Consider the following 12,699-nt stretch of genomic DNA (forward strand, 5'->3'; position numbering starts at 1 on the left):
TGTCACATCTATGTTTGACATGGCCCATTTTCCATAAAACGTTGTTAACCTGCTTTAAATATATTCCCGTCCTTTAATTCTTTATTGATTGATTCCCATATCAGTTTGATCCGAGCCTGCTGATTGAAAAATACTTATGTTTGGTTCCTGCATTCAGCTGGCATCAATCCAGCTTTTCTATCTCTCTAGGAATCTCACTTACCTCAGATCTGGCGAGCCTCAGCACAGCATAAAAGACTACAAAGAGCAGATAGAGGAGGAGTGAACTCATTTCCCCGGGCTCAGGCACTAAGACACTCTCAACACAGGCACTCTCAAAGCAGCAACAAGTACCCAGGCTACACCTGAGGGCAGGTTGTTGCTCTGGCATCAGGCAGGTGCTGATGTCATCTCTAGGTCACAATGGGGTTGGCCTCCTGCAATCTCCCTCTAGTCTGTGAGGTGTCAATGCTGTACTTAGATCAGGAGATGGGATGGGGCAACTGCCCAAGTGGGCTGAGCTCAGAATAAAGCAGGAGAAAGGGCATCAGGTTTCCCAGGAAAACCCTGGGTCTTTTCCGAGCTCTATGACTCTCAAGCCCTTAGGCAAGGGACATTTTTTCCCTACTTGTGGGAACTCCTAAAACCCTTGTGACTGAGGCAGAATCTCCCAGCCTGAAGTGAGATGCAGCCCTGAAGTGATTCTCTAGTGCTACCAGTGCAGAAAAACGTTCATGGTATCACCAGCCCAAGCATTCCAACACCATGAGCTGGGCCCCACCAAAATCATGAGATTGGCTTCAAAATAATGAGATCTTCAAAAAACATTCATCTGGGGACCTCTTCATTTGCCTTCTGGTATCTGAGCCGCTAGGGTGCACTCAAGTCATGTTCTCCAGCTTCTCTTTGCAATCACGAGGGCTTAAAATTGGCTAACAAATAAAATAAAATAAAATAAAATAAAATAAAATAAAGAGCAGAGATTCTCAGATAAATCACTTGACTCCAGCAGTGGGCGCTTTAAGAAAAGCACCCTATATCATAAGATAATAAAGAGCCCTAACTCCTATCTAGCATGTTCAATCAGTAGATCTCAAAGCATGTTACAAAGGAGGTCTGTAGCATTAGCCCCCTTTTCGAGATGGGAAATTGAGGCACAGAGAAGAGCAGTGACTTGCCTACGGTCACCCAGGAAGACAATAGCAGAGCCAGGACTAGCACTTAAGTCTCCTGAGTTCCATCTAGTGCTCTATCCACTAGGCCACAATGCATTTGAAGTAAGGGGTCATAGTCAATACATTCCTGTAGCGGTTATTTTGGGCTCTTCCAATACCATTGTTATTGAATTTATTGAAGCATGAGCTTTCGTGAGCTACAGCTCACTTCTTCGGATGCATAGAATGGAACACACAGACAGGAGATATTTATACATACAGAGAACATGAAATGGTGGAAGTATGCATACCAACAGGAAGAGTCTAATCAATTGAGATGAGCTATCGTCAGCAGGAGGAAAAAAACTGTTTGAAGTGATAATTAAGATGGCCCATAGAAGGTGTGAGGAGAACTTAACATAGGGAAATAGATTCAATTAATGTAATGACCCAACCATTCCCAGTCTTTGTTTAGACCACAGGTAATTGTGTCTAGTTTGCATATTAATTCGAGTTCAGCAGTTTCTCTTTGGAGTCTGTTTTTGAAGTTTTTTTGTTGCAAAATTGCCACCTTCAAGTCTGTCACTGAGTGGTTAGAGATATATGTGATATATGCCATCATGTGCCAGCAATGCCCCTCTGCCATGTACATTGGCCAAACTGGACAGTCTCTACGCAAAAGAATAAATGGACACAAATCTGACATCAGGAATCATAACATTCAAAAACCAGTGGGAGAACACTTCAACCTCTCTAACCACTCAGTGACAGGTAATTGTGTCTAGTTTGCATATTAATTCGAGTTCAGCAGTTTCTCTTTGGAGTCTGTTTTTGAAGTTTTTTTGTTGCAAAATTGCCACCTTCAAGTCTGTCACTGAGTGGTTAGAGATATATGTGATATATGCCATCATGTGCCAGCAATGCCCCTCTGCCATGTACATTGGCCAAACTGGACAGTCTCTACGCAAAAGAATAAATGGACACAAATCTGACATCAGGAATCATAACATTCAAAAACCAGTGGGAGAACACTTCAACCTCTCTAACCACTCAGTGACAGACTTGAAGGTGGCAATTTTGCAACAAAAAAACTTCAAAAACAGACTCCAAAGAGAAACTGCTGAACTCGAATTAATATGCAAACTAGACACAATTACCTGTGGTCTAAACAAAGACTGGGAATGGTTGGGTCATTACATTAATTGAATCTATTTCCCTATGTTAAGTTCTCCTCACACCTTCTATGGGCCATCTTAATTATCACTTCAAACAGTTTTTTTCCTCCTGCTGACGATAGCTCATCTCAATTGATTAGACTCTTCCTGTTGGTATGCATACTTCCACCATTTCATGTTCTCTGTATGTATAAATATCTCCTGTCTGTGTGTTCCATTCTATGCATCCGAAGAAGTGAGCTGTAGCTCACGAAAGCTCATGCTTCAATAAATTTGTTAGTCTTTAAGGTGCCACAAGTACTCCTGTTCTTTTTGCGGATACAGACTAACACGGCTGCTACTCTGAAACCTGTCATTGTTATTGAAGTTACACATGTTGACCTGTGGTCTGTGCTGGTACAGGGGCATCCTTGTTAAAACGAATTTCTCACAGCAGGTTGCATCTGAGTTCTTGTTAGGCCTGAACACAAGTTAACTGGACCATGTCTCCGATGTCCCCATGGGAAAGTTTAAAAGCCACTGAAGGCCTTGCAGTGCACTGACATACTGGGATTTTCAGAAAGCCTTTGACAAGGTCCCTCAGCAAAGGCTCTTAAGCAAAGTAAGCTGTACTGGAATCAGAGGAATGGTCCTCTCATGGACCAGTAACTGGCTGAACCATAGGAAACAAAGCGTAGGAATACTGCATGCAGATGTGGTCTCCCCATCTCAAAAACGATATCTTGGAATTGGAAAAGGTTCAGAAAAGGGCAACAAAAATGATTAGGGGTGTGGAACAGCTTGCATAGGAGGAGAGATTAATAAGACTGGGACTTTTCATCTTAGAAAAGACAACTACAGGGGCTATAATAGAGGTCTACAAAATCATGATTTGTGTGGAAAAAGTAAATAAGGAAGTGTTATTTACTCCTTCTCAGAACAGAAGAACTAGGGGTCACCACATGAAATGAATAGGCCGCAGGTGGAAAAGAAACAAAAGGAAGTATTTCTTCACACAATGCACAGTCAACTCCTTGCCAAAGAATGTTGGGAAGGCCAAGACTATAAGAGGATTCAAAAAAGAACTAGATAATTTCATGAAAGATAGGTCCATCAATGGCTATTAGCCAAGATGGGCAGGGATGCCCCACCATGCTCTGAGGGTCTCTAGGTTCTGTTTACCAGAAATTGGAAATGGATGACAGGGGATGGATCACTTGATGATTCCCTGTTCTGGTCATTCCCTCTGAAACACCTGGCATTGGCCACTGTCGGAAGACCGGATACTGGGCTAGATGGACCTTTGGTCTGACCCAGCGTGGCCATTCTTATGTTACAGCTGTTCAGCCTCCTTGATACCTGTGATGTCATAATCCTGCTCAGTTCTCCAGTATTCCATGGAGTCTGGATGGAAAGACAGGGTAGATGTCACCTAGTGAGCAGGGCCTGTGAGAGCAACCGGTGTTCATGCAGAGAGGGGCTCCTGGGAGAGCAGAGTCAGGGCTCCGTTAAAGAGCCAGAGACAAGGGCCTGGCCTGAGTGTAACCCACCAAACTTTGATTACACCCGTACCCGTAATAATTCCATTGTATTGCAGGGACAGTGAGCAGGTTCAGTCTGTTCTGACAGCGGAACTCCCACCTGTGGAGACCACCACAAATATGCAAATTGGGACAGTTGGGGATGCCAGTAGCCTGAGTTGCTCCGATGTGGAGGAAAGACACCACAGTGTAGTAAAGCTGCTCAGACTAAACAAAAAAAAATCCTTCTGTTGATAAGACGACAATCTTTGGGTTAACTAAGACGCCTCATAAATCAAAACATGCTCTTATCATTACAGCAATACAGCACATACCAGTCCAAGAAAAACAACAGTATCTAACATACAGATTTCTTCAGTACTGAAAGGTACACGGGCCACTAATCCTATGCATTGAAAGCATGCGCTGCTTATTTGGTATTTATGTCCTCACACCCTCCTGAGCTGACCAAGCAGCAAGCACTCTGTTCTTTGAATAGGCGGGGATCCTTCTCCTGGCAGTTATCTGCTTGCAGCAGGTAGCCAAAGCAGGCCTGCGAACATCAACCCTCGGGGAAGAGATCTTCAGTGCCCTTCCAATATGGCTGTCTCTCTCTGGGGCTGGCTGAACTGGCGGAACTGGAGGTTCAAATCAAGTCTCTGGAGTACATCCACAGCAGGCATCGGTCATCAGTGCTATGTTTAGATGGAGTTGAGGCATCCGCCTTTTATAATCTCTTGCCAAAAGATTAGGCACATTGTTCATTTTTACAGTTCTTGGTAATAGCAGCACATTAGATACAAAAATTACCATTAGCAATAACAACAAATTCATTGCAAGTGTCCATTTACAATCATTTTTGCTATGCCACACCTTTGGCTCAATACCATTGGGGTTTGAGGAACCCCAACTGACCAAACCCAAAGATCTGTCCTGGATTCCCCCTTTCTCCCCACACCTCTTGCCTGCCCTCTCCCTGGCTGGCTGGGAGGCCAGGGACCTCCTGATTACGCTCCTAAAACCAGTTTAAATGCGTAGTGTAGACCAGGCCATAGACTCAAAGTTCTCAGTCTTTAGAGTCCAGGTGTATAGGAATTTATTCCTATGTCAGTTCATGGGAGTTGCTTCATTTTGCTGTTGCTAAATCAATCAGCAGGTGGCTGGCTCCATGTTATTAGATGTTTTGTTTTTCCTTCCTTTGAGATGTGGTGGGTGGATTCCAGTTTGCCCTTCGGGGGTCATCTGGTTGATCCCACTTGACACCTTCTTCAGCCGACACTGAATTCTTCAGGCTGGTGACCCCCTAACCATTCAGTCACATACATTCTCTATCTTAATCACATCTATTTCACTGTCTCTTTACTTTTTGGGGTGTTACCAATTTATGTGAGACTCCCTGTCTTTTAACAAGCAAAGATAAAGTGAGATGAAAACTTACAGAGGGTGGGGGTCTCTATCTATACACTATAACAGCTACTGTTTTGGTTTACTTAGAGTTAATTAATGTTAGCAAGTTTTATACAAAGTATTTCTTTGAGCTTAACAAGTTTTATACCAAGTATCTCTTTGAGCAGGCTTTACACAGACACAGCTGGTGGTTTGCAGGTTAGAGGCTAAATGTTGGGAATCACAAATTTACTTCTAACATAAACCTTAAGTTATAAAGTATCAATTAACAATAAATCAATAAATCATTTTTCATATAAACCATGTTTAATATAAACCTTTTTTAATATCCCTACATTGGCACTCTCAGTTGGGTCCCGCCAGAACCAGCATCGTTACAGTTCCTCATAGACTTTAAGGCCAGGCGGGACCATTGGGATCATCTAGTCTGAGCTCCTTCACCTTGCAGGCCAAAGAACCTCACCCATCCCCTCCTGTAATAGACCCATAACCTTCCCGGGCCTTTATGGCTTGGGGCAAACCAAGCAGTACTTGGTGGTGTTATAAATTGATCTCATCAGGTTCCTTGGGCTAGATACCTCAATAATTCCCAGGCTTGAGAAGCTCCTTGTAGAGGTATCAGCTACAACACCTTCCCTGGACCCTAGTGCCACCCCATCCAGCCTCTCCCTCCGCCCAGTGATGCTGGGAATGGCTAGCCAATGGGTTGCTTGTGCTTGAGGCTGCTGTCCCTTTAAGGCCGGAGAGTCCTGCTGTAACAGTACCTGCCTCTCGAAGGGGGTTAGGAGAACCTTCTCTCCAGCCACTCAGTAGATGGCTCACGTTCTGCTCTCCAGACCTCGGCCTTGCTCCGTTCCTGGGCTGCAGGTACTCGAGCCCAGGAAGCTCAGCTAATATGTGGAATGCAGGCGCAGTGGACCGGGGTTTAAGTTGCAGGGCACCTCAGCTATCCAAGCCTCAGGTCTTGCGATCTGTTTTCCACAGCCTGGCTGTGGCCATTCATTATACTAAAGCCTCCTTTAATTATTAGCAACTTCCTCCCCTGCTCCGACACCCCAGCCCCATGACATCTCAGCTCTTGGATGGTGTGCTGGAGAGAGGGGAAATGGGGGTCACAGTTGTTGGTGTCACTAGGCATAAATCTAGGTAACTCAGGAGCATAGGCGGCAGGTTTGTATAATTTTTGGTGGGGCCCAAAATGGTGGTGCCCCCCCGCTCCCGCCCTGTAAGCCGATATAAAATGAAGCTACAACGCGTCAGTGCCACAAGATTACAAGGGTCAATTAAAAGTGGAAAGTCAGAAGCAGCACTTGCCTACTTCAATATACAGTATTATATTTTGTTGCACCTGTTGTGATGAAGTGGGAATGTTCTTAATATTTTCTCTGAATACTGTGTGGGTGCCTCAGTTTCCCCTGCAAGATGCCAACTGAAGGTGTTGGGGACAAAGAGATCAGGTGGCCTCCTTGTCCGGAAGAGACACAGAGGCCAGAGGAGGGAGTGTCAGTTTGGAGCTGGCTGGGGAAATGGGGAGAGACCCAGAACTTGGTTCTGGGCTCCCCACCCCCCAAGATGGACCTGACAGAGGGGTTCTGTTTTCTGTACCAACAAGCTCTGTTTAAACTGTGTTCCCGTCATCTAATAAACCTTCTGTTTTACTGCCTGGCTGAGAGTCACATCTGACTGCGGAGTTGGGGTGCAGGGACCTCTGGTTGCCCCAGGACCAGCCTGGGCAGACTCACTTTGGAAAGTGCATGACGTGGAAGGGCATGCTGCATGCTCAGAGGTCAGACCCAGGAAGGTGTAAGCTTCTTGCCCTGGAGACAGTATGCTCCAAGAGAGGAGGCTCCCCCAGAGTCCTTACTGGTTTTGTATGGAGTTGTTCCAAAGCATCCCAGCATTCCGTTCCACACCGTGCACTTCCCAGAAGTCCACACAGGCACTGACACTCCCTCCTCCGGCCTTTGTCTCTTTTCCAGGCATTAGGAGGCCACCCGATCTCTCTGTTCTCCAACACCTTCAGTTGGCACCTTGCAGGGGAAACTAATTTGGGAGAAATGAAGTAAAAGCTGCCCAAACCGAGCTTGAGCACTCCTGAATTTTGAGGTGTTCAAATCTGGAAGGCAGGTGCTGGGGGTGGGAAAGGGCTGTGGGCTCCATGGGGGAGCATGGCAGCAACTGACTGGAGCTGCACGGAGCCAGACACGCTGGTCTGAATGGCACAGTAAGCGGTTTGGGGGTTGGAGAAGAGGTAGGGAGTTCCGGGGGGCAGTCAAGGGACAAGGAGCAGGGGGGGTTGGATGGGGCAGAGGTTCGAATGGGCAGTCAGGGGACAGGCAGCAATTGGATAGGCATGGGAGTCCAGGGGGTTTATCAAGGGACAGGTAGGAGGGTCCTGGGGGGAAGTTGGGTGGGGTCTCAGGAGGGGGCAGTTGGGACAAGGAGAAGGGAGGCTTAGATAGGGGCTGAGGTCCCAAGGGGCAGTTAGGGGCAGGGGTCTCAGGAGGGGGTAATCGGGGAACAAGGACCAGTGGTGCTTAGATAGGGGGTGGAGGTCCTGGGGGGCAGTTGGGGCAGGGGTCTGGGGAGGGGGCAATCAGCGGCCAGGGGCTGGGATTCAAAGGGCTCTGGGCTTCTGGCAGCCGCGGGGATCCCTTTAAATCCCAGCCCCGGCTGGGAGTCAGAGGGCTCTCAGCTGCCTGCAACAGCGGGGAGCCCAGAGCCTTTTAAACCCAGCCGCAGCTGGGAATCAGAGGGCTCTGCGCTGCCCGCTGCGGCGGGGAGCCCAGAGCCCTTTAAATCTCAGCTGCGGCTGGGATTTAAAGGGCTCTGGGCTGCCTGCAACCGCGGGGAGCCCGCAGCCCTTAAAATCTCAGCCGTGGCTGGGATTTAAAGGGCTCTGGGCTGCCTGCAACCGCGGGGAGCCCACAGCCCTTAAAATCTCAGCCGTGGCTGGGATTTAAAGGGCTCTGGGCTGCCCACTGTGGCAGGGAGCCCAGAGCCTTTTAAATCCCATCCGCGGCTGGGAATCAGAGGGCTCTGGGCTGCCCGCTGCAGCGGGGAGCCCAGAGCCCTTTAAATCTCAGCCGCGGGTGGGATTTAAAGGGCTCTGGGCTGCCCGCAACCACGGGGAGCCCAGAGCCTTTTAAATCCCAGCCGCGGCCGGGAATCAGAGGGCTCTGCGCTGCCCACTGCGGCGGGGAGCCCAGAGCCCTCTGATTCCCTGCCGCGGCCTGGATTTAAAAGGCTCTGGGCTGCCGGCAGCGCAGAGCAGGGGAGAAACCTAGCCCCAAATATTGCTGGAGCAGAGCCCCTGTCTGTGTATATTCCTGGGGCTAAAGCCCCAGGAGCCCATATAAGTTGGCGCCCATGCTCGGGAGGATGAAAGACCACGAGTGTCGATGAAGTCTTCTTGCTCTAGGCCTGAGTGAACCAAAGTTCTTCCATGTTGTGAACTTTAACCAGCCGAAACTGCTAACAGCCAAAAAGCAAAAATTTGTAACTGTCAGCTTTCTTAGCTCGCAGCTGCAGTACAGCTCGAAACAGCAAAAAGCGGTAGTGATACGGGGGAGAAGGGTGGGGGGAAAGTCTGCATGCGTCTGTGTCGTAAAGGCCAGAGATAAACATGCGAATGGGAAGGTTTCTAACTAGCTACAATTTATTGCTTAATGTATCTGCTGCAAGGGGAGGGAGGAAGGGGGAGACAGGGAGAAACAAAGGCCAGTACAGACAACTTGGAATATAAAAAGGGGAACTTGTTTTTATCAGTGCGCTTGATTTGAGATATTGCTTCTCCTAGTGCCTTTTCAAGATCTTGCATAAACTTGGTTTGCTTCTCCACCCTGGTGTGTTAATTAGTGCGACGCACACCGGGCAACGAACCCCGCTGTTGCCCCCTCGGGCCCTCTGGGCCGGCAACACACATACTCCAATTGGATGGCACTCCCCTCGGGTCTGTGGCAGATCTCGCCTTCTTTCGCTCTTTGGCTCTTCCTTCCTGCCCCAGCCCCTTCCTCGGGTCTTGTGTCTGCCAACTTGGAAATGCCAAACTCCATCTTTCCATCACCCCAGGAAAGCCCTGCCCCTTATCTCCTAGGAAGTTTCTCTTCTGAGCCCTGTGCAAACCAAGTGCCCCATGGAGTCCCCTGCTTTCCATCCGCTAGTATAAACATCTCTGGGGCATTTCACCCCACTGCTGCCTCCCTTCGATGCCTAACACCAGGTCAGCTTCTGAAAACTTAGAGGGTTTGCTGTTCTCCTCCTCCATGGATTGTTGGCTTTTCTTCACACATGTAGCCAAAACAGCTGTAAGGAAGAGACTTTGGCCATGCATCTGCCTAGGAAGGATTGATTCTTGAACCAGAGGAGGTCAAGTAGCAAATCCAGTGAGCAGTTCACACCATCAGTCTCGTCCAAGCCCCAGGCCCCGCTTTCATCTTGGAATCCGGGGTTAAACGTCACACCCCAAGGAGAGTCTCTTATACGTCAGTCTCTGTGTCCCAGGACAACACGCCATTGTTCTCAGCCACTTTGGCCCATGCTTACCAGGCCCGCTGGATGGTAGGGAGATGGTGGAATTTGTGGGCCCTTCTGTTAGTGGGCCTGCTGGCAGGGTGGGATTCAGTAGCATGGGAACCGGAGGGAGTATAAGGGCCCTTCCATCAATCAAACCCTAACCCTGTCCCTTGGCCCCTAAACCCTGCCCCTTGACCTCTTAAGCCCCAACCATCTGTCACCGGAAGTCCCACCCATGGGGGATATTACTTCCGGGGTCGAGGCGGACACATGACCAGAAGCAAAGTGTGTCATGTGACCTCTCTAAGAACTCCTCCCACTGCCCTCTACCAATCAGGATGGGCTTTGCCCCGTAGGCCCGCCCTGAGAGGAGATTTGACCAATCAGGGGTGTTCTGGGGTGGGGTGACTCATCCGGAAGTGGTTCGTGTGACCTCTCTAAGAACTCCTCCCACTGCCCTCTACCAATCGCAATGGGTTTCAGCCACATAGGAGCACCCCGAGAGCAGGTTTGACCAATCGGGGGTGTTCTGGGTTGGGGTGACCCACCCAGAAGAGGGTCGTGTGACACCTCTAAGAATTGCTCCCAGCACCCTCTGCCAATCAGAGTGCAGCACCATCACCCCATAAGTCCCAGCGCCGGGGCAGAAGAGGCCCTCTTTTACCCAGAACGTGTGCTCTGGAGATCATGGAGATATGGACTCCTTCACCACCCCCGTGAGAACGTCAGACTTTGTTTTAGCCCCGAGGCCTTTGGACTTGTGTGGGAAAAGCGCTACATCAGCAAGAGTTGCGACGAGGGCCCTTTGACTCAGCCGTTGATAGATACACCGGAACCCAAAACCCAGACCCTCGTGAAGCACCCCAATGAGCGTGACCACCTCTCATTGTCTGCCCCTCTAGAGGGGGAAGGCGAATGCAGCTCGGGGGAGTCTCTGGAGGACAAGGTGAACGGAAAAGATGTCACTCAGGTAAATGAATGAATAAGAAGTGATGGTTGATGATGGGGTCATAGGCGGCAGGTTTGTATAATTTTTGGTGGGGCCCAAAATGGTGGTGCCCCCCCGCTCCCGCCCTGTAAGCCGATATAAAATGAAGCTACAACGCGTCAGTGCCACAAGATTACAAGGGTCAATTAAAAGTGGAAAGTCAGAAGCAGCACTTGCCTACTTCAATATACAGTATTATATTTTGTTGCACCTGTTGTGATGAAGTGGGAATGTTCTTAATATTTTCTCTGAATACTGTGTGGGTGCCTCAGTTTCCCCTGCAAGATGCCAACTGAAGGTGTTGGGGACAAAGAGATCAGGTGGCCTCCCTGTCCGGAAGAGACACAGAGGCTAGAGGAGGGAGTGTCAGTTTGGAGCTGGCTGGGGAAATGGGGAGAGACCCAGAACTTGATTCTGGGCTCCCCACCCCCCAAGATGGACCTGACAGAGGGGTTCTGTTTTCTGTACCAACAAGCTCTGTTTAAACTGTGTTCCCGTCATGTAATAAACCTTCTGTTTTACTGTCTGGCTGAGAGTCACATCTGACTGTGGAGTTGGGGTGCAGGGACCTCTGGTTGCCCCAGGACCAGCCTGGGCAGACTCGCTGTGGAAAGTGCATGATGTGGAAGGGCATGCTGAATGCTCCGAGGTCAGACCCAGGAAGGTGTAAGCTTCTTGCCCTGGAGACAGTATGCTCCGAGAGAGGAGGCTCCCCTAGAGTCCTGACTGGCTTTGTATGGAGTTGTTCCAAAGCATCCCAGCATCCCCTTCCACACCGTGCACTTCCCAGAAGTCCGTACAGGCACTGACACTCCCTCCTCTGGCCTTTGTCTCTTTTCCAGGCATTAGGAGGCCACCCGATCTCTCTGTTCTCCAACACCTTCAGTTGGCACCTTGCAGGGGAAACTGATTTGGGAGAAATGAAGTAAGAGCTGCCCAAACCGAGCTTGAGCACTCCTGAATTTTGAGGTGTTCAAATCTGGAAGGCAGGTGCTGGGGGTGGGAGAGGGCTGTGGGCTCCATGGGGGAGCATGGAAGCAACTGTCTGGAGCTGCACGGAGCCAGACACGCTGGTCTGAATGGCACAGTAAGCGGTTTGGGGGTTGGAGAAGAGGTAGGGGGTTCCGGGGGGCAGTCAAGGGACAAGGAGCAGGGGGGGTTGGATGGGGCAGAGGTTCGGAGGGGCAGTCAGGGGACAGGCAGCAATTGGATAGGCATGGGAGTCCAGGAGGTTTATCAGGGGACAGGTAGGAGGGTCCTGGGGGGAAGTTGGGTGGGGTCTCAGGATGGGGCAGTTTGGGACAAGGAGAAGGGAGGCTTAGATAGAGGCTGAGGTCCCAAGGGGCAGTTAGGGGGAGGGGTCTCGGGAGGGGGTAATTGGGGGACAAGGACCAGTGGTGCTTAGATAGGGGGTGGGAGTCCTAGGGGGCAGTTGGGGCAGCGGTCTGGGGAGGGGGCAATCAGCGGCCAGGGGCTGGGATTCAAAGGGCTCTGGGCTGCTGGGAGCCGCGGGGAGCCCAGAGCCCTTTAAATCCCAGCCACGGCCGGGAGTCAGAGGGCTCTGGGCTGCCTGCAACCGCGGGGAGCCCAGAGCCTTTTAAATCCCAGCCGCGGCGGGGAGTTAGAGGGCTCTTGGTTGCCCGCTGCGGCGGGGAGCCCAGAGCCCTTTAAATCCCAGCTGCGGCCGGGAGTTAGAGGGCTCTGGGCTGCCCGCTGCGGCAGGGAGCCCAGAGCCCTCTGATTCCCGGCAGCGGCTGGGATTTAAAAGGCTCTGGGCTCCCCGCGGTTGCAGGCAGCCCAGAGCCCTCTGACTCCCGGCTGTGGCTGGGATTTTAAAGGCTCTGGGCTCCCGGCGGCTGCTGGCAGTCCAGAGCAGGGGAGAAACCTAGCTCCAAATATTGCTGGAGCAGAGCCCCTCACTGTGAATATTCCTGGGGCTAAAGCCCCAGGGGCCCATATAAGTTGGCGCCCATGGATGGGGT

The sequence above is a fragment of the Mauremys mutica genome, chromosome 3, assembly GCF_020497125.1.
Source record: "Mauremys mutica isolate MM-2020 ecotype Southern chromosome 3, ASM2049712v1, whole genome shotgun sequence".
Taxonomy (NCBI): domain Eukaryota; kingdom Metazoa; phylum Chordata; order Testudines; family Geoemydidae; genus Mauremys; species Mauremys mutica.